The sequence below is a fragment of the Anabrus simplex genome, chromosome 2 (genome assembly GCF_040414725.1).
Source record: "Anabrus simplex isolate iqAnaSimp1 chromosome 2, ASM4041472v1, whole genome shotgun sequence".
NCBI lineage: Eukaryota > Metazoa > Arthropoda > Insecta > Orthoptera > Tettigoniidae > Anabrus > Anabrus simplex.
In genome coordinates this window covers 1,015,808,400-1,015,828,487 of record NC_090266.1, presented here as the reverse complement: position 1 = coordinate 1,015,828,487, position 20,088 = coordinate 1,015,808,400, and positions in this window count along the sequence as shown.

The following is a 20,088-nucleotide window of genomic DNA, read 5'->3' as shown; positions in this document are numbered from 1 at the left end:
TCATCAATCGATCAGTTCTAGAAAATATCTAATGAATTATTTGATACTCCCTGACCTTTCGTGATTCAGTCATTTCTGGAATATGTCTAACGGATGATGATGATGATGATGATGATGATGATGATGATGATGATGATGATTATTATTATTATTATTATTATTATTATTATTATTATTATTATTATTATTATTATTATTATTATTATTTCTGACCTTTTACTTTATAAACTGGAGTCGGTACCTGGTATGGATTTGCGCCAGTTGAAAGTATAATGCGATGTACACTGCCGGCCAAACGTTTCCGGAGAAAACATATTTACCCGCATGAGTATGTTTGATGATTTTTAATGACAGAGTATATTATTTTGACCAATTTTCGAAGGTTTTCGGGCAACGCAGAGCGTTTATATTCGGCATTCAGCATCGGAAAAATGCATCCTACTATATAATACCTACAGTGTAACACGGAGGGGCTCTGTGATGGTTTGGGTTTGTTTCACATTCAGTGGTGTTGGTAGACTGCACCGAATTCAAGGAACACTGGACAAAAACGGCTACCATTCCATCCTATCTCGTTATGCTCTTCTGTCTGGACAGAAAAGTGGGTTTGTCCTCCAACGAAACAAAGACCCCAACAACACGTCTTGGTATTGCATGAAATATCTGCAAAGCAAACAATGCTCTGGGGAATTGTTTTTAAAGGAATATCCCCCCCCCCCAATCCACGGACTTAAATCGAATTTAGCTGCTGTGGGAGGAGTTGGATCGGCAAGTCCGAAAAGAGTGTCCTTCTTCATCGGAAAAGCTGTGGGAATCTTTCAGAATGCCTGGCAACGTATACCTGCGTCTGTGTTAGAAAAACTTGTTCTGAGAATGCCGAGAATAGTTAAAAGTGTACTAGCAGCAAAGCGGGGTTTCTTTGATGAGAAGAGAGTTCGGCATATTCTGGAGATCTATGAGAGTAAATGTGTATATATTGACTATTAGTTTTAGAATATATATTTGTTAATTACTTGCATTCCTCAGTATATTCTTTTTTTTTGCTATGGGCTTTACGTCGCACCGACACAGATAGGTCTTATGGCGACGATGGGATAGGAAAGGCCTAGGAGTTGGAAGGAAGCGGCCGTGGCCTTAATTAAGGTACATCCCCAGCATTTGCCTGGTGTGAAAATGGGAAACCATGAAAAACCATTTTCAGGGCTGCCGATAGTGGGATTTGAACCTACTATCTCCCGGATGCAAGCTCACAGCCGCGCGCCTCTACACGCACGGCCAACTCGCCCGGTAGTATATTCTTTAACAGTTCAATGCTTACCCTGAAACATTTGGCCGGCAGTGTATGCAGATGAAGTGAAGGGTATTAAGACAACACGAACAACCAGTCCTCGAGCCAGCGGAATTCACGTTACGTTGTGAACATATTTTGTCCGGCCACGAACTTAATCCGGGGCCCTCTCAACCGAAGGCCGGTACGCTCAACATTCACTCAAGGAGCGGAAAGTTATTATTTTATTTTTATTTGCACTGCGTAAAATAAGCATACTAACAATTAAATTATTGTTTCTTTCATTGCATACCACGGAAGAAAAACGTACTCGTGGAGCATGCAGGTCATCGAGGACTGCGAAGACAACCGATGCCCAGCCAGGTAGACTGCAGATAACTCGTGGTCACCATGATGACATCCTCAACCTTTCGCTTGTCTTCCTTGACCGGGTCCGTTGCCTCTCCTCAGTTGGCCTCAGAAGGCTGAGTTATCACTGTTACAACTGATAGTAACTGATAGTATCTCCTTATATCTTAATAACTATTTCATGACACGAGTACTGGAGTCTTCTTATATCTTCATATATTTGCCTTCCGAACTTCATACGTTTAGCTCCAAAACTCATTCAAATTTCCCTGGAAGTCTGTTTTGCTAGCCCTTATCTTCTGCCGTTTCAAATGGCCGGCTACTTCGTTGCAACTTCGTCCACAATGTCGTTATTCGTATTCCTTCTTCATATCGTCAAGATTGTTCTATAAATATATATTTCAAGGACTTCATTTTCTTTCTCTGTTTTTTAACTTTCGCTCCAATAATCGTTATCTTAATTCCCGTTCAATGTCACCTGTTTACAAGGTGATATCTTAAACTTTTTTATAGGTATACTCTGAGTAAATTTATACCTAGAAATGTTCTAGAATTATGGGTTAGAGTACACTGTATCGTTGCTGCTGCCAATTTCGATTATGATACCACTCGTGTAGCAAAATTTATCTATTTCCTTCAATCTTTACAATTAAAATCTGCACCATCCAAATTCATTCGGCTATAATGTAGTATTTCTTGAATATATATTTACGTTTGTCTTGTACTCTGCTTCTATTTCCATCAGTAAAAATCAGGGATACTCCATTTCCTCTGTAATCAGAGAAATAATTAATACATTCTCTCTTATTTTTACTATCTGTTCCATATACACTACGAAGTATATTTATCGGCGGTCCATCTGTGACACCTTAACCCTTATACTGAAATTTTGCGATAGACACAAAGATCATATTTAGATTTTAAATTTAATAGCTAGTTTTTCTGTTGTATTTTATTAATTAACTGTCTTTAACAATAACTTTATAAATGTTGGCATTTATGCCAGTTTTTCTAATAATTTCGTGGTTACGTTTTTAAATATTGACAGACAGTTGCCTTACTTATTGATAGGTAGTGGCACGGTACATTTACTAGGATGATTCGTGATTCCATCGTACGGAATACCCTACAGCTGGCAAATGAAGCACGTTTATAGTACGCTATACAACAAGCCTATTATGGCAATAATTAAGACACGATTATGTTTATAAAACGAGCGAAGCGAGTTTTATAATTTCCATACGAGTGTCTTTATTACCATTATAGGCGAGTTGCATACGACTGTTTAATAATTATAGCTCCAATTTTTTAATATTCATAAATTTCTGTCGAGATGTCGCTTGACAGTTTAGTTTACTGAACAGAAAACAGAGAGCATGCGCTGGGTTATTGATTTTCCGTGAGTGAATCAGAGACTTTGACATATGTTTTCAAAGCTTTGAGAAAGATTATCATAACCTAGATTTATTTCAAGTACAAGTTATTTATTGTACAGTTGGTGAAGTTAATTTACGTGAATGTGCTCCGTGGTTGTGCAACATTGAAAGTATAAGATGCATTCATGTTAATATATGTGTCCGATAGGTTTGAATTTGGAAACAAGTGCGAAGCTAGTGCGTTGAGCACAGGTGCGATGCTATCCTTACCTAATTGGTCAAATAGTTGTATCATAATGAAAATCTGAACTCTGGTTGGTGGAAAACCTGTATCATAATGAAATTTGAACTATAATGAGCCTCATTAAGATTCAGTTTTCTGGAATCGTCGAGCATAAAATATATTTCATTTGTTTTACTTGTGCAATTTTCAAAACAATTACAGCGCTGAATTTGTAATGACCGTAAGTTTAAGTATAGGTGTAGAAAATAGGGTAGTTTGATATAAAAACAAAGTTAGTGCCGTTATTATATAAGACATTGATACCCTGGAAAAGTACTGCAAGTTCAATAATGATCCCTTGTCACCATTAATGAAAGATAAAAATGTATATTTAACAGTTCACGAGTTGTTTAATGCAGATATTTCAGCTGAATAAGCAAATATATTTCCACTGAGCTACGTGCTACGTACGTAGCATTTCAGACTACTTGGCATACATTACACTACTACAGTGTTCTGCAGCATAATCGTGAATTTCTGATCAGTTTCTACAACACCTCTGTCTATTCAAGTCAAATAAGTTAAGTCATTCACATTGTTCTGAACAGCACGCTATTTTGAAATGGTCATATAGACTATCGTTCATAAATGGACATGGCAGGATGTCGTTCACTTATTAGTAAGTATTACTATCTGGCTCTGACTGTGTTCAAGTGGTAAGCTCATCCCATTCTACAGCATTGGCTTAAATTTGCGGCCAAATGTGTCGTATGTGCACGCTGAATTTGTGAATCTGAAGAAAAAGTACCGTAGCAAGACGCTTTCTTTTGTAAACTTTAGGTAGAAGAATTTCACCAGGGACGACTCGGTAGAACTTCGGTGTCGTGACACAGGCTTTGCCACGACGAGAAATGATGAATAATCAGATTGACTTCCTCCGAGCGATAATGAGGGGTTGTTCAATGGGCCTGGGAGATTTGCTACGTGTGAAGAGACGAAGTCCTCTGTTTCCCAAAACCTTCCTTTAATAGTAGACTGATGAGTATGTATAATTATATACAGTATTTACAATCTCCTTCCTAACTTCAAATGACGCTGACAGAAGACTTGGCGTGGTCGAAGTATTGAAGTGAATACTCTAAGTCCACACTTGGACCTTATTATTATTATCGGTGACCTGACTGACAGGGCTTCCGCCCGCACTTCTAGTTGACTTGTTCCAAAAAAAAGCCTACATCAGGGTGTGTACCCCTGTTTTATACCTTCACTAACTTTCGCCTCCCTTCGAGAAGGCCATCGAAGTTCTCATCCTATGGAGACTGTCCTCAGACACACGAAAACGGAATTGCCTCCTTCCGTTCACTCTCTATCCACCTTTTCTGAAGATATACTACGCACCTTTAGCAGGGTGCAGCATATGATTCACCTACTTCGACCAAGCCTTACTTCTAATTACACAACTTGTTGCTTACAGCTTTTGGTGTGCCTTCAAACTCTTAAATCTTATATGATTCTTAATTTACTTATATCAGCATTATAATTATGATTCCTTGGCCTTGTTGCCATTACATAGTCATTACTATTAGCTTATAATTTCCCCTATAATATCAATGTATGTCTCAGCGACACCATTCCTCCTACGTTCCCGGTCATGGGTTCGATCCTCGGAAGAATGAGTCCTGAGCTCCAATCTGGGGCGGACACGACACCTCCCCCCTTTGGGGAAAAATGAATGCAATACCTCTGCATTCATTTTTACTCTTACTCTTACATTCTGTTAGAGTCTCCATGCTCTTGTTCGTGGGTGCGCTGTGCCAAGTTATCTCTGATAATTGCTCTACCCGTAGTAGGGCGTTCATGTAACTCTAATCCCGACAGCGATCCTGAGTGGCTGAGGGCCCTTTCAGCCAGTCGAGGATGCTGAAATTGGACAGTAATGTCCTCATCAGAGACCATAGCTCTGTGGTCATTAGCGATCACATTTTGGAAAATACATAAGTTGGGACAGCGCTCTCTACTGTCCTCTATGCATTTACTTAAAGATCTACACCTTCTACAGCAACCACAACAGTAACAGCAACAGACTATTATAAGTACTGCAAACAAAATAATACCAGTTACAATTTGATATACACTTGTATACTGTTGGGTCATTTGCATTTTAAATTCCCTTTCTTTCTGCATTACCAGTGCTTCTACATCTTCAGTCTTATGACTGGCTAACCTTAGGTCGCTTATATGATTCAGTAAGCTTCCTACTGTAACCCTATTTAATTCTGGTACATCTTCTAATTTGATATCACTGTCTAATTGTTCACAACAATCATATATTAGCATTACTTCTGGCACTAAGTCCTTCTTTGTTGTCGTATTCACTGAACCTGCACTCTGAATTTTACTTGTGGGACTGTAAACTGTACACAAGTCTGTGAATTGTATTATTCCCACACCATTTAAACTTATATCACTGGTAATATCCTGAAAAACACTGGTGACCTTTGTTTCATGAGGCGATACAAAAATATACATATTATCATCAATAGGTATCCATATGAGTTCATAAATCGACATCACACTTTTCTTCCAGTCTTCTGGAAGAGAACTAACACCAGTTAACAGCTTGACAATACAACTACCTTTTGACATTACATTATTAATAGGAAGATTTGCCTTGCATAATTTCTGTCCATTGTCAGTCCGCTTGCATTGTTTCACTTGTTCATCACTTAATTCTACATATGTCTGTCTTTCTTGATCAATTAATACATACTGTTTTTCATTAGATATATACACAAAATGGTTTGGATTACTCTTCATGGGAGAGGGGAAAGGTATACAATGGTACAAATTGTACTTTATTTTGTTAGTAAGAGGGGTGCGTAAAATATACACCAAAGTATCTCGAGTTATATATACACTCACTGATGATATTTTCAGAATCAAGTACCCATAAGTGACTTGCAAATCATTTGGCAGATCATAACCCTTAGGGAAATCTCTTTGGGCCTTCTTATATGCCCTTACTAGAACATCGGGACTTAACACTTGGACACTCACCGTGCCTGTCTGAGAACATACAATACTATCTAATAAGATTTGATAATGTTCGTGCAATTGCATCAGAAACCCTTGCAACTCAATTAAGTGTTTATTTAATGATATTTGCATTTCTGACTGTCTAAAAGCCTCATTTATACCCGTTGTTTCATTCTGAATGAAACTCTTAAGTTGCTCAAAATTTTCACTTAGCTTGAGTTCGTTTGCTGTGATGTCATACAGAGTATTATTAACAGATTGCAAAGTTGACTTTACAACTAACATTTGACTTTTTGCTACTTGTATCACGGACAATTGTTCCTGTTCTAGTTCCTTAATTTTGCCTTCGTAATACATTGCATCACTGTCATCGAGCGTACCAAATAACGTCTTTGCGATGGTACCAATTGCATTTATTAACCCGCGCTTGCTTCGTTTCCCGTTGCCTTCCGGTGTTTCGATCCTAGTAATTTTCCTCATTAAGTCCTTAATTCCTTGAATCCTTTGAAATTGTTGCTCTACTAACATTATCTCATGTTCGCACTTAATATGTACTTCCTTTTCTATCTGAATACAGAGGGTTTTAGTCTTCTGTAAATTTCTACGGGCTATCACAAATAGATCTGCCAAACGTGTAAGGTTAATATAAGTAACCAGTTTCCATTCTACGGTGTATAATTGTACTTCTCCTTGATAATCAAAATAGACTCCGGCTGTATTCTCGTACCGTTTCATCTTGAAATCCAATTGACTGGTGGGTATGGACAGCCCTAGCAACATAACTGTGACGACCAGTATTCTCCGGGTCGTGCGGCCTGTCATCCCTTCCATTCACCTCGTTCGTTCACCTCCCTGTAAGGTAAACAGCGACCTGCACTTTCTCTTTCACTCTACCTTACACATTATACTGTTAGGTGTTGTGGAACCTACCCTCAACTGTTTATCTGTACCTGAATACACACTTAATGTGACTGACTGTCTTACTGTAACGTGTGTCTTCTCATAATTATACTCTGTACTAGTCTACTAGTATACTCGTGAGTAATTTTAATAAATCTACGAATTCCTTTTCGTACTGATATCTCTGTGAAACTTCACTCTTGGGCAGCTCTAACAAAATTTTAGAGCCATCATTAGCCCATTCAAAAATTCTCTTCCTGTTTGACGTACCTGCGTCCTTCTCCTTATTCTTACGGACAGATGATAGACATCATTGGCAATTAAGAATTTGAATAGCGTCTGTTAAAGACTGCAGAGGATTTACCTCCAGGAATGGTTACAGAAGTTAAAGTTAAATACAGGTATGAATCTACCGAAGTGATCTTTATGGGATTGTACTCCGTACCCTTGGAGTCACATCTCACGGGACGGTTTTCAACGTGGTGAGAAAATTCCCTTCAGTGGATTCTGTTCCCACGAGAATCACACTGTTGTGGAAAATCACCGGCCTAATGGTGATATTTCCCAGGCAGGACCCGCCTCACTGGGCTCCATGCCTCACTCAGGGCGTCCGTATTCGTGCATAGAGGACTAAATACAAGGCCATTCCCTAAGTGGAACCTTTAGTCGCCTCCTACGACAGACAGGTTCGAATCGTGGTGTTATTCTGGCTGTGTAACTGTATGGGAAGAAGAGTACCAAAGTGTAGACTGTTGTTTGCGTAAATCCCCGACACCACACGGGGTGATCCTCATGATAATGACCTTTAATTAGATATCATATGGATTACGTAAAACATTTATCTGTGAAATTTTTCTGTACCATAAATGAATTCCGTTTCAGTGGAATTAGGCTTGGCATCACGCCCCTTCTGATTTTAATAATTACAAGCAGATCTCATTTATTTTTACATACAACGCTACCTAATTTGCTCATTTAATTTTCTAGTGACAGTAAGTGAAGGCTTTTTCAGAACGTGCATATAGCAAGTGTAGGTAATTTTAATCCTCATTATAAACTCGAATTCTCTCCATACTCAGTTCGAACCCTGCGGTTCCCTTTTGACGAGTTGATATCTAGACATACAGTCTCGTCACCTGTAGTCTTTCTGACGGGTACTTAGGACGTAATCACAATGGTACTCCCGTACCAAAATTCCTAGGTTCCTCTCTTACTTAGGTTAAAATTTCTAGTACTTTCCTGATTTCGACACGACCTGACAGAGTATTTCAACTAACTCTATCAGCGGTACACGATAATCCACTATGCCGTTGGAGTGAGGGAAGTGTAACTCACTGCGACCTAAATAGGAACCATTACCTTACATTCTTCTCTAATTAATGTACAGTTTTAGTCTATTCTGGTGAACTATAATTTGTTTACCACGCTTGTTTACTTGTAACGTGCAATTCACTCCCGATACCTTAGTAATCTTATAAGGACCTTGATATGGTGGAGAAAGTTTCCTTGAACGTCCCCTTCGTAGGGCATCGTTACGTAACAACACGAGATCTCCTACTTTGAATGAAACTTCATTCTTAGCCTTATCATAGTATTCCTTATCTCGTTCCTTGGTTTTAATTAACGTCTTTCTAGCTATTTCATCGCTCTCTTGCAGTTGCCTGGTTAACTGCTCCAAGACATTCTGGCATTCATTATAATTTGGTTCTGGTTTCCTTTGGAGAACACCAGGAATATTTGCCTTTCGCCCAAATATTAACTCAAATGGTGTATAACCTGTGCTAGTGTGCTTGGTCGTGTTATACACAAACATTGCCATAGGAAGATAACTATCCCAGTCATCTTGTGAACTGCATACATAATGTCTTAAATACTCTGCCAGCACCCTATGAGAGCGTTCCAAACTACCGTTAGATTGCGGTCGAAATGCCGCTGTATGGACCTTCTTGATTCGCAATATTCTACATAACTTCTTAAAAACATCTGACATAAAATTTGCACCTTGATCTGTCAGTATAATATTTGGTATACCGAATATACTAATTACTCTATGAATCAGAGTTCGTGCTATGGTTTCTGCACTTTGGTCCGGCATAGCACTTGCAATTAAATACTTAGACAGCTGGTCTTGACAGGTGAGTATGTACCTGTTTCCTGCTTCCGTTACATTTAAAGGTCCTACCACATCTAGTGCTATTTTCTCAAAGACTGCTTTCGGAGTATCTGTGATCTCCATCTTTGCCCTTACTTCAGGCCCGGTAATCTTATTCCTTTGACACGATGGGCATGAGCGTATATACCTTTCTACATCCTTTTGCATCCCTTCCCATTGATAGTGGTCTTTTATCCGGGCATACGTTCTGGATATGCCCTGATGGCCTGATACTAATGACTCATGACATTCCTTAATAATCTCTAATTTCTCTTGTTCTGTTAGCTCCGGGCTAGTGTTCCTAGCCTCTTCGGTTACATCCTCACTATCACTACCTTCTTCGCTTCCACTCTCAGGCTCTGTCACCTCTGCCGTGGCGTCCTCGGATTCAGAGCTGAGTCTCCGTGGTTGCACATTATTATCTGAGCTAATAGGTGCTCCTAAGGGGTCATTAGCTTCACGCTCCTCATTATTAGTCTCTTGGTTATTATCACTAGATTTAACTACTCGCACTTTTTGATCAGGTTCTTCGTTCCTAACTGGAATTCTACTTAAGGCATCTGCGTTGCAGTTACGCTTGCCTTCCTTGTACACTATCTCAAAGTCGTACTCTGCTAATTTCAATCGGAATTTAATTAATCTAGAAGATGGGTCTTGGACATTAAATACCCATTTCAAAGGCTTATGATCTGTTACTACCGTAAAATGCCTGCCGAACAAATACGGCCTAAAATACTTCACACTCCAAACAATTGCTAGTAATTCTTTCTCTGTCACAGAATAACACCTTTCGGCCTTATTTAAAGTCCTGCTAGCGTAAGCTATCGGCAAATCCTTACCTATCTGTCCTTGTGACAGCACTGCTCCTAAGGCCTCATTACTAGCGTCTGTGGTCAATATGAAGGGTTTCTCAAAGTCTGGGTACTGCAATATTGGTTTCTCTGTTAGCTTTATCTTTAAGATTTGGAATGCCTGCTCTTGGTTATCCGTCCACTCGTACGGTACTTCCTTCTTAAGCAGCTCGTACAGTGGTTTCGCTATCTTACTATAGTTCGGAATAAACCTACGATAATAGCCTGACAAGCCTAGAAATCCTTTCAGCTGTTTCGTAGTGGTGGGCTGCGGATATTCTCTTACTGCTTGAACCTTCCGATCATCAGGTTGAACACCGTCCTTAGTAATCACATGTCCTAAGAAGGCTACCTCCGTTCTTAGAAATTCGCATTTATCTGGACCTAATTTGAGATTTACCTCTCTCAATCTCTGAAAAACATCACGTAATCTCTGATTGTGTTCCTCTACAGAGCTAGCATACACAATCAAATCATCCATATACGCCAAACATTTAATGCCTTCTAAGCCTGCTAGTGCCGTTTTCATCAAACGCGTAAAAGTTGCTGGCGCGTCTCGAAGTCCCATAGCTAACCTCTTGTATTCATAGTGCTTTCCTAAGGCAGAAAATGCTGTCTTTTCTCTGTCCTCAGGTTTCAGCAATACCTCATGGTATCCACTGGCCAGATCCACAGTGGAAAAATACTTCGCTTTTCCTAAGGCATCTAATATCTCAGAAATTAATGGAATAGGATACGTAGTTCCTATGGTGACGTCGTTCAAAAGTCTGTAGTCCACTACGACCCTCCACTTCTGCTTACCAGAAGCATCTAATTTCTTTGGGACTAAAAGGATGGGACTAGACCATGGGGAAGTTGAAGGAGTTATAATATCATCCTGTAACATCTGATTTATCTGGCGACCTATCTCCTCTTTCTGAGCCTCAGGTAACCTATACTGCCTCACATGAATTGGAGGTTGATCTACACGTGTGGGGATAGCATGTTGAAGTATATTCGTAAGCGTTAATTTATCCCCTTCTAGGTGAAAAATATCCTGATAAGCCGTGCAGATAGCGTAAATTTTCTCCCTGTCTTGGGGAGCAAAGTGATCTACTCTAAGCAGCTCCCGTATTCGCTGTGTTCGAGATTCACCTTCCTGATTATGATTATTATTATTATTATCCTTCTGCGCGATCGGCCTCTTGGCCTGACTATCGCCTTTTACAGCTATGGCTTCTTCAACCTTGTGTACCTCTGCTGTAATTTCGCCTTCTACATCCAGTAACTTAACTACTGGGCTTTTTAATCGCCATTCCTTGTCAGTAGTGTTCAACATACTAACGAGTGCGACATAATCTTTGGCTTTCGTTAAACACTCAGCTAGGTATACACCTGGCTTTACTTCCTGCCGCTCTATCAAGCCTTCGGCTACCTGTTTGTCTACTTCTATAGCTACGATTTTCTCCACTCTTGGTTCGAGCACCACCCACATATCCTCTTTCGCCCCTAGTGGGTATCTTTTTCGTGCTATCACAGCATAGCCTTCCTTATATTAAAGACGCTGTCTCTTAACACGTCCTTTCCAATTATACCGTCTTGTTTCAAATTAAAGTCGTTGTCCACTACATGGAAGTCTGGGCATCTACCACCAACGGGAATTCGAACTTTTCCTTTGGATTGCTTCGAACCGTTCGTTATGCCTTTTAACTTCAGAATTTCCTTGCGGTTAACCCAAGCACCGTAAGGAACACTACCTTCCTTAATAAGAGAGACATCACTTCCTGTGTCGATTAAAAATCTTAAGGCATGCTTACGCCCGGTTACCGTTATTAATACGGTACCCTCCTCATGCTGTCCGACCTTACTGGGACTGATGGTCTTATGGGAGATCTCAAGCGTTCCTTGACTTGTCTCCCTTATCTAGTTTAAAGCCTCTCTCTCGGTTTTAAACCAGCACTCTTTAGCTGAATGCGACCATCGCTTACAAATTCTACACCGCGTCTTTTCGCGTGTTCTATCACGGGAATTATTATTATTATTATTATTACTGTTACCACTCTGAATATTCCTAGTTCGACTTCTAGGCAAGAACTCTGTTCTACCTTTGGGCTCCCTATCGCATCTGGTGCGACACTGCCACTGTAGGTGGCCAACTCTGCCGCAAGCATAACAACGCCTGAATTCTGGCTTCGAATCTCTACGTGGGCACTCTGCCTTCTTGTGCCCTCTTTCATTGCACTTAAAGCATTTCGTCCCACCTTATTCGCGCTCTGTTGGTAACCAGAGGTGCGCACTATGTTCACCTCGTTACCGGTCTTACCGGTCTCTTTATTTCTGTTTTGGTTAGCTAATTTCTTCCTACACTGCCGTGCCCAATGGCCTGGCTTTCCGCAATAATTACATTTTATCTCTCCTGCGGCGTTTCTTCGAGGAGTAAGGGATTCCTTTGCCTTTGAACTCTGATTCTTCTGCCTACAATCTCTAGCTATATGTCCCTCCTTATTACAATTAAAGCATATTAGCAGCACCTTGTTATAATGGGGAGATTTACTAGGTTTTTGCGCCCCTTGCGTGGCCTTGCCTTGCCACCGACCCTTCGTGTAGCTTACCGCCTGGGTGTGCGCGCCTTCTCTTCTAGAAGCCGTACTATTCCTGAGGAGTGCCTCTCTCTCCTTCTGGGAATTAATCATGGCTTCTTCTTGTCTAGCAATAGCTACAGCCGCCTCAAAAGTTTGAGGGCTACGATCCTGTAGCTTACCTTGTATTCGCGCTGTATGAATCCCCTGAGTGAAAGCCGCTATCGCGATTTTCACTAGCATTCTGCGCTGCCCTGTACGATATTCTATCGGTTCATTTTCTAGGATAGCGTTTCGAAACATCAACGCCATTTCTTCAATCCGATGGGCCCACTCAGCCACCGTTTCTTTCGGTCCCTGGCTTTTTTGGAACAATTGACACAAATACAAGTCAAAAGTGCCCTGTTTTCCATAATATTCCCAAAGAGCTTCCTTAGCTCTTTCCCAGTTGATTATGTCACCTCTAGATAAGAACGTTTCGCGAGCAGAACCCGTAATCTTTGTCAAAATATATTTAAAGAATAACGGTTGGTCCCTATCCTTAATCATACTCTGTGCGGCATCCACATTAGCAATAAACTCACGCAATTGCTCTGGTTTGGCACCACTAAATTCATGACCTATTAACCGGTATCCCTCAGTAACTGACACGTATAAATGTCCATCCTGTGCATCCCCCGCACTATCATAGTCAGAAACATTATCTGACACATCATCGGGTACATTGGAATCTGCCATATTTACAACACTTGTGGGTACTTACCACTGCCCGAATATCTGCTGTCTTCTCTCGGTGTCTCGGCGTTGAGCTCCTCCAGATGCCTCCTGCTGCTCTCCTGTCCTGATGTCCGCTTCCTTCTGCGTCGGCTGGAACGGTAGGTCTCTCGTCTGCTGGTCTGGACCGGATCTGCGAATCTTCTTGCTTGAGCTAGCCTCTTCTGCGTGGCTCTTAAAAAATCTGTCTCTTCACTGACGCGGAATCGAACCCAGTACCCCACATCTGACACCAGTTTAGTTTTTCTGTCGTGACACAGGCTTTGCCACGACGAGAAATGATGAATAATCAGATTGACTTCCTCCGAGCGGTAATGAGGGGTTGTTCAATGGGCCTGGGAGATTTGCTACGTGTGAAGAGACGAAGTCCTCTGTTTCCCAAAACCTTCCTTTAATAGTAGACTGATGAGTATGTATAATTATATACAGTATTTACAATCTCCTTCCTAACTTCAAATGACGCTGACATAGAAGACTTGGCGTGGTCGAAGTATTGAAGTGAATACTCTAAGTCCACACTTGGACCTTATTATTATTATCGGTGACCTGACTGACAGGGCTTCCGCCCGCACTTCTAGTCGACTTGTTCCAAAAAAAAGCCTACATCAGGGTGTGTACCCCTGTTTTATACCTTCACTAACTTTCGCCTCCCTTCGAGAAGGCCATCGAAGTTCTCATCCTATGGAGACTGTCCTCAGACACACGAAAACGGAATTGCCTCCTTCCGTTCACTCTCTATCCACCTTTTCTGAAGATATACTACGCACCTTTAGCAGGGTGCAGCATATGATTCACCTACTTCGACCAAGCCTTACTTCTAATTACACAACTTGTTGCTTACAGCTTTTGGTGTGCCTTCAAACTCTTAAATCTTATATGATTCTTAATTTACTTATATCAGCATTATAATTATGATTCCTTGGCCTTGTTGCCATTACATAGTCATTACTATTAGCTTATAATTTCCCCTATAATATCAATGTATGTCTCAGCGACACCATTCCTCCTACGTTCCCGGTCATGGGTTCGATCCTCGGAAGAATGAGTCCTGAGCTCCAATCTGGGGCGGACACGACATCGGAAATCAACAGCAGGATATAGTTTCTCAAGTGATAACTGGTTACATAAAATAGCACGTCAGAAAACACCATTCCTCAAACGATAGCGAGAATGTGCTCTGTCAGTAACCTTCCTGTGAAATTTCGTCTGCACAAGCTGCCAACAGGAAAAATACGGTACTCGTAATTAACTATTAACCATCAAAATGCACTGTTGATTAGCAACAAAAGGTCGCATGGTCCGATGATTTCAAGTTCACATGGCACCGTGTTGACAGGAGGCTCCCAGTGTGTTGAAAAAACACGAGTTACTAGACTGATTGACACAAGGACGGTGATACATATTTCCAATATGTTTGTTCCGCGTGAACTCGTTTACGCACTTTCAGAGAGGAACGGATCTTTCCGATAGAATAAGTTGAAATACAGTAGAACTCGTGTCGCCTTACGTGGGTTTGAGGAACACGACAACGATTTGATATTGATTTATGGGTCCCAAAGTTCCCATGTAATATGACGTAGAATGAATGGCTTGAACACAATAATTTCTACCAAACAATCTGAGGAAATTAAGAAGCACTCTCCAATCGTTTTGGTATAGCATTCCTCAGAAGAAGTCTCAATTAAATATCGAATAGCTAACACCAAGAGTTACTCCGAAAGTAGGCATTATTTAAAAGTAGAAAAGCATTCTCAATTTCTTGGACGTTCGGCGTATATGCTTTACACAGGGTAATATATGAATGCACTATTCCATAGAAGAGAACGTCCAATAGATTTTAGGTGCATGTCCCATAATGTCGTAGATTAAACTGAATGCCAAATTGAAATTTAAGCAGGGTAAATGGTATCAAGGCAAAGTGCTTGCACATGGTTATTAACTTTTTATTGTTATATTTACTTGTTTATTTATTTACACCTAATAATTCATGTGGGCGAATATTTTAGTGATTTCTCTTATATTCATCACCAATTATGACCTAATTGCATATAACTTTCACAGGTCATTTAATGTGAAAATGAAGTGAGGTGAAATTTTTCCGTCATTTATCTCATTCCTAGAACGAATAGTGAATGTGATCGTCCCAGTTCGTGATTTGAATTGCAAAGGCCGTACCAATCGCCAGGCTATATGAACGGAATATGTTGAAATAGCGTCCGGTCGCAAAAATGGAGCAGTAAGTGCCCTGCTTTTAAGCATCAATGTCGTTCCACTTCAGTTGCAGCCGCGGCTGTGGCCCTCGGCTCTTTTCATTTTCGTGTGGCTTAATGAGTCGAGACCAAGCGGGAAGAACTGGTCCCTACGTCGCCTACAGATTGCTACTGAAGTCATTGCTTGTAGTAATGCAATATTGCCTTAATTGTCCGTAAAATTATTGCAAAGCCTTAACAGTAAGTTTCGAGGAGAACAGTAATAAGAAATAATCGTTACACTATTAAGTTAAAATAATATATATTATTTAAACTGTAATATACATATTTAGAGTTTCTTACTGCTATATTTATTAAATATGTACTGTTGTAGTAACGGTGTGTGTCTAGTAGCAACGTTCTGACGGATTCTTCAGGGCAAGTTTTCGTCTGCAAGTAGCAAAAGATCAAGATCTCTCCAGACTGCCGAAACAAAGATCACCCGTGAAGAGGGAAGTTATTTGATATGGCTTTTCCTGTAGTTTCCAACACAAAACGTAATTGATTTACAATAAGGGCATATACATTGTGAATATAATCTCTAACTAGCTTCAGTTCACGAGACAATCACTTGGCATGTGCATGATTACATGATTACTCCTCAAGATTTTGAGGTACACTAGCGGGCATGCCTCTACCCGTCAGCGGATTGTTACGACGTACTCCCTTCCTTGCTCTCTGTGGCCTTTTTCACTTCTATATTCGTTTGCATTATTGCTGATCTCGATTTGATCTCTTCCTTCCCGTATAAGAAAGCCAGGTATATGTTTAATATTAAGAAACCAATGATAGCTGTACAAATCCTTTTAAACCTGGCTGGAATTATCTCCATAGCAACTCTCTTTAGAGTCTATAGGGTTAGTTACCTGCTGCTTGACTTTAACTTGTACATGACTGCCCCAGATATTTTCTCATTTTTTGACTGGTGGCTTATGGAAAAAGGGTACAGAATGAAAATTCGCCATGAACTATTTTCGTGTAAATCGAACAGTGAGAGATATACATCGTTTCTTTAAATTTTTCAGGGATCTTCACAAGTACTCCTTCCTGCTGACATTTTTAACAACTTATATGAACCTTACTGTAAATCGAATCCCAAGTTTTATTTAAATCCACTCATCCGTTTCCCGGTGAAACTGTAACAGTCACAGCCAAATATTAAACTGAATTCGACGTAGGTCATCACAATCACGTCAGTATTCTTGCCAGAGTTCAATATTAACCGACTGGAACGTCAAGTTACGAAGAAGTGTTATCATGTGAACTGCTCGATCGAAAGAAAAATGGCACAGTTTCTTCCTATTCAGGAAGAGTACTACACTTGCATTCTAACAGTGTGAAGTTCCAGAGCTGAAACGACGCCGTCACAGACAGCGATGGGCACTGCTCTGACGTTTTCCGTTCAGTGCTCACCTTGCCTAATCTTATCAGTGCCTCTTAGCAGGAATGGAACTGCTGGTATACTGTGATGAACTATTTTTTCACATATCAGTGGTTATCAGAAAATGTATGAACCAGAGGAATGGCAAGCTAAAAATAAAATTTTCTAAATTCTCAGTTACTTACCGCCACTATTCATGCAAGCTGTTCTACTGGACACCCAGAAGTAATGCCATCTATCGGAGATGAGTTGGAAGAGAAGAGACAAAGCAATTTACAACACGCAATAGTCAATTAAATGTTATTACATATCAATTTTGTGGACATTTGATATTGTAGGCAGTAGTATAGCAAGGAGGATTCGAAAACATTGGGCGCTGAATCAGCATATTCCCACAATGTGATTGACACCTGGTAAGGTCATTGACCCCTAGTACCACGTGCTCTTATATACAAACAAGACCACGTGTTTTCTTAAAAATATAAGCACTTGTTTGGTGCGGATTTTGAATAAGACAAAAACCCTAACCTCACAGTTGCCACCTTGGAGGGGCCTAACATTACTCCTGTGCTCTTGTTTACAAACTAGACCACGTGCTTTTGTCTACCAACAAGACCACGTGTGAGGCGTGGATTTTAAATAAAAGAGCAAGGCTTACCTCACAGTCGGAGCGGCCGGGATAGGTTAGGGAGCCGAGGTTTTTGCTTTGTCGTTATCGGGGTCCTCTCCTCCCAAGCCCCGTACTAAAATTCGCGGATGGGTGAGTGAGAGATTTGCTCTCTCTCCCTAGAGGTCCATCGCCTTGGCAATGAGTTCTCTACCAAATATACTCGTATTGCCCAGCTAAGAAGCCAGGGCATGGTCACCTTGCTCGAGCGACAAACTGTTCCCTCCATGTGCACCGCTATTTATTTTATCGCTGAGCAGGTGGGGTGCGCCGTGGAGTGGGAGATCCGCGAGCAGTGGAGAGGGTAGTGGGCGCTCATCCATGTGATATTAGCGCAGCCATGCGGGTGAGATGTGAAGTCCTCCCGAAATTTGCGATTGTCATGTTGAAATGCAAAAACATCGGTCAAGGGGTCGTGTGCGCACGCATCCGTACTTGCGAATAACAGCGCAGCTATCCGGGTGAGTTGTGAAGTTATCTCCAATTGCGACTGACATGTTGAATAGCAAAATATCGATTAAGGGTGGTGTGCACCCGTAACATGTGAAGTTATCCACACGGTTATCAGCGCAGTCCTTTGGAAGACGTGTGAATTCATCTCGAAATTTGCGGTCCTCGCAAAATGCTCGATCAGTTCACGCAGACTGTGTTGTCTAGTGCGTGCGCAAAACATGCCTGTGGATAACAGTGCTGTTATGTGAGAGAGTTAGGAAGTAACTACTTACCGCAGTTCACGCACTGAGTACTAGCCGTCATCTTGACAGATCCCTCTCTCATTTTCTACTACATACATGTAACTATCTAACCTGCTTAATGTTCGTAAGCTGTGGCTTTACCATGTTGCGTTGGTATAAGAAAAGACATCCTCCCGGAAAAACAGAGTCAAATCTGCATATCCCCTTTGATGTACGAATAATAATAATAATAATAATAATAATAATAATAATAATAATAATAATAATAATAATAATAATAATAATAATAATATGGGAGTTTCGTCAAGGCGACGGCATCGTCCATCCTACCCCTCTACACGGACGTCATTTTAACAATACAATTGAAGAGTTATCTGATATCGATCATGGTCTACATTTACAAAGAATACTGGCTGTGAGAATCTGACATGCTGATTACACGTTACCACGTAATCTACAAGCCTTCAGGCTGAATAATTTTATTATAAACATTACATGTTATCGATACTTCCATGACAGCCATCACCCCGTTTTCCATCAGAATTATTTGATGAGTATAAGAAATAATCATTTAAACACAATGAAAAAAGCAGTTACCATTTTTTTCATGTGAATGATATACTTACGTTACTGTTATGTCATGAAAATGGCGAGCATGGTGTAGAGATGTCCTCTTGTCCTTTTCACCTCCCGATAAGATGTGTGCTATAACTTAGCAATTTTTACTTAATTTTTTCATTTTTTACCCTTTTTGTCAGATAAAAGAAGAGGAGGGTGTGGATGATGACTGAGGAGGGCGTGGTAGGGAGGACGTGATGGATTTGGTTTGCATTGAGCACTTTACCTTTTTTCATTTTTCACTCATTTCATAACAGGTTTTTATCCTAGAATATGAAAATGATAATTAGAAGGTAAAGGAAGAGGAATAGGAGTGTGATGTTAAATTATTATAGTAAAAATAAAACAATGCAGCTTTTTCATTTTTGTATTATTCATCATCACCATCGACAACATTATTACAGATTTTTTTGAATATTTCTAACAAGTATTATCATTACTATTAATGATTTTGTATAAAAATTGAAATATTACAATTTATAATTTTTTACAAATTCATTATTTTACGAAAATGAACATAATGTTACGTACGGTATTCAATATGTGGATAAAGTTAGAAATTAAAAAATAATTTATGAACACTATTAGTTATTTTTCGTACAACGCAAACCAATATAATTAATATAGAAAGGATAAAAATCGAATTCATTTTTAATAATTCAGATAAATGTGATAAAATTCTAAAGAATATTATTTTCACATAATACTACATCTTGAATACATAAATGAAAATAGAATTGAAAATGAATGATTTCATTTAATTTCATTTCATTTCATTTCATTTTAATTTTTAGTATTAACTTCAAATTTTATTATTTTTTGGATACTCTGTCCCCCTTTTCACACATAATCATTATAGTTACATCAATGGAATTTGTTCAATAAAAAGATATTATAACATCATAAACTATAAGAAGTTTTCGTATTCTGCTTATTTATAAAAATATCATTTTGTAACAAACAGCTATATGT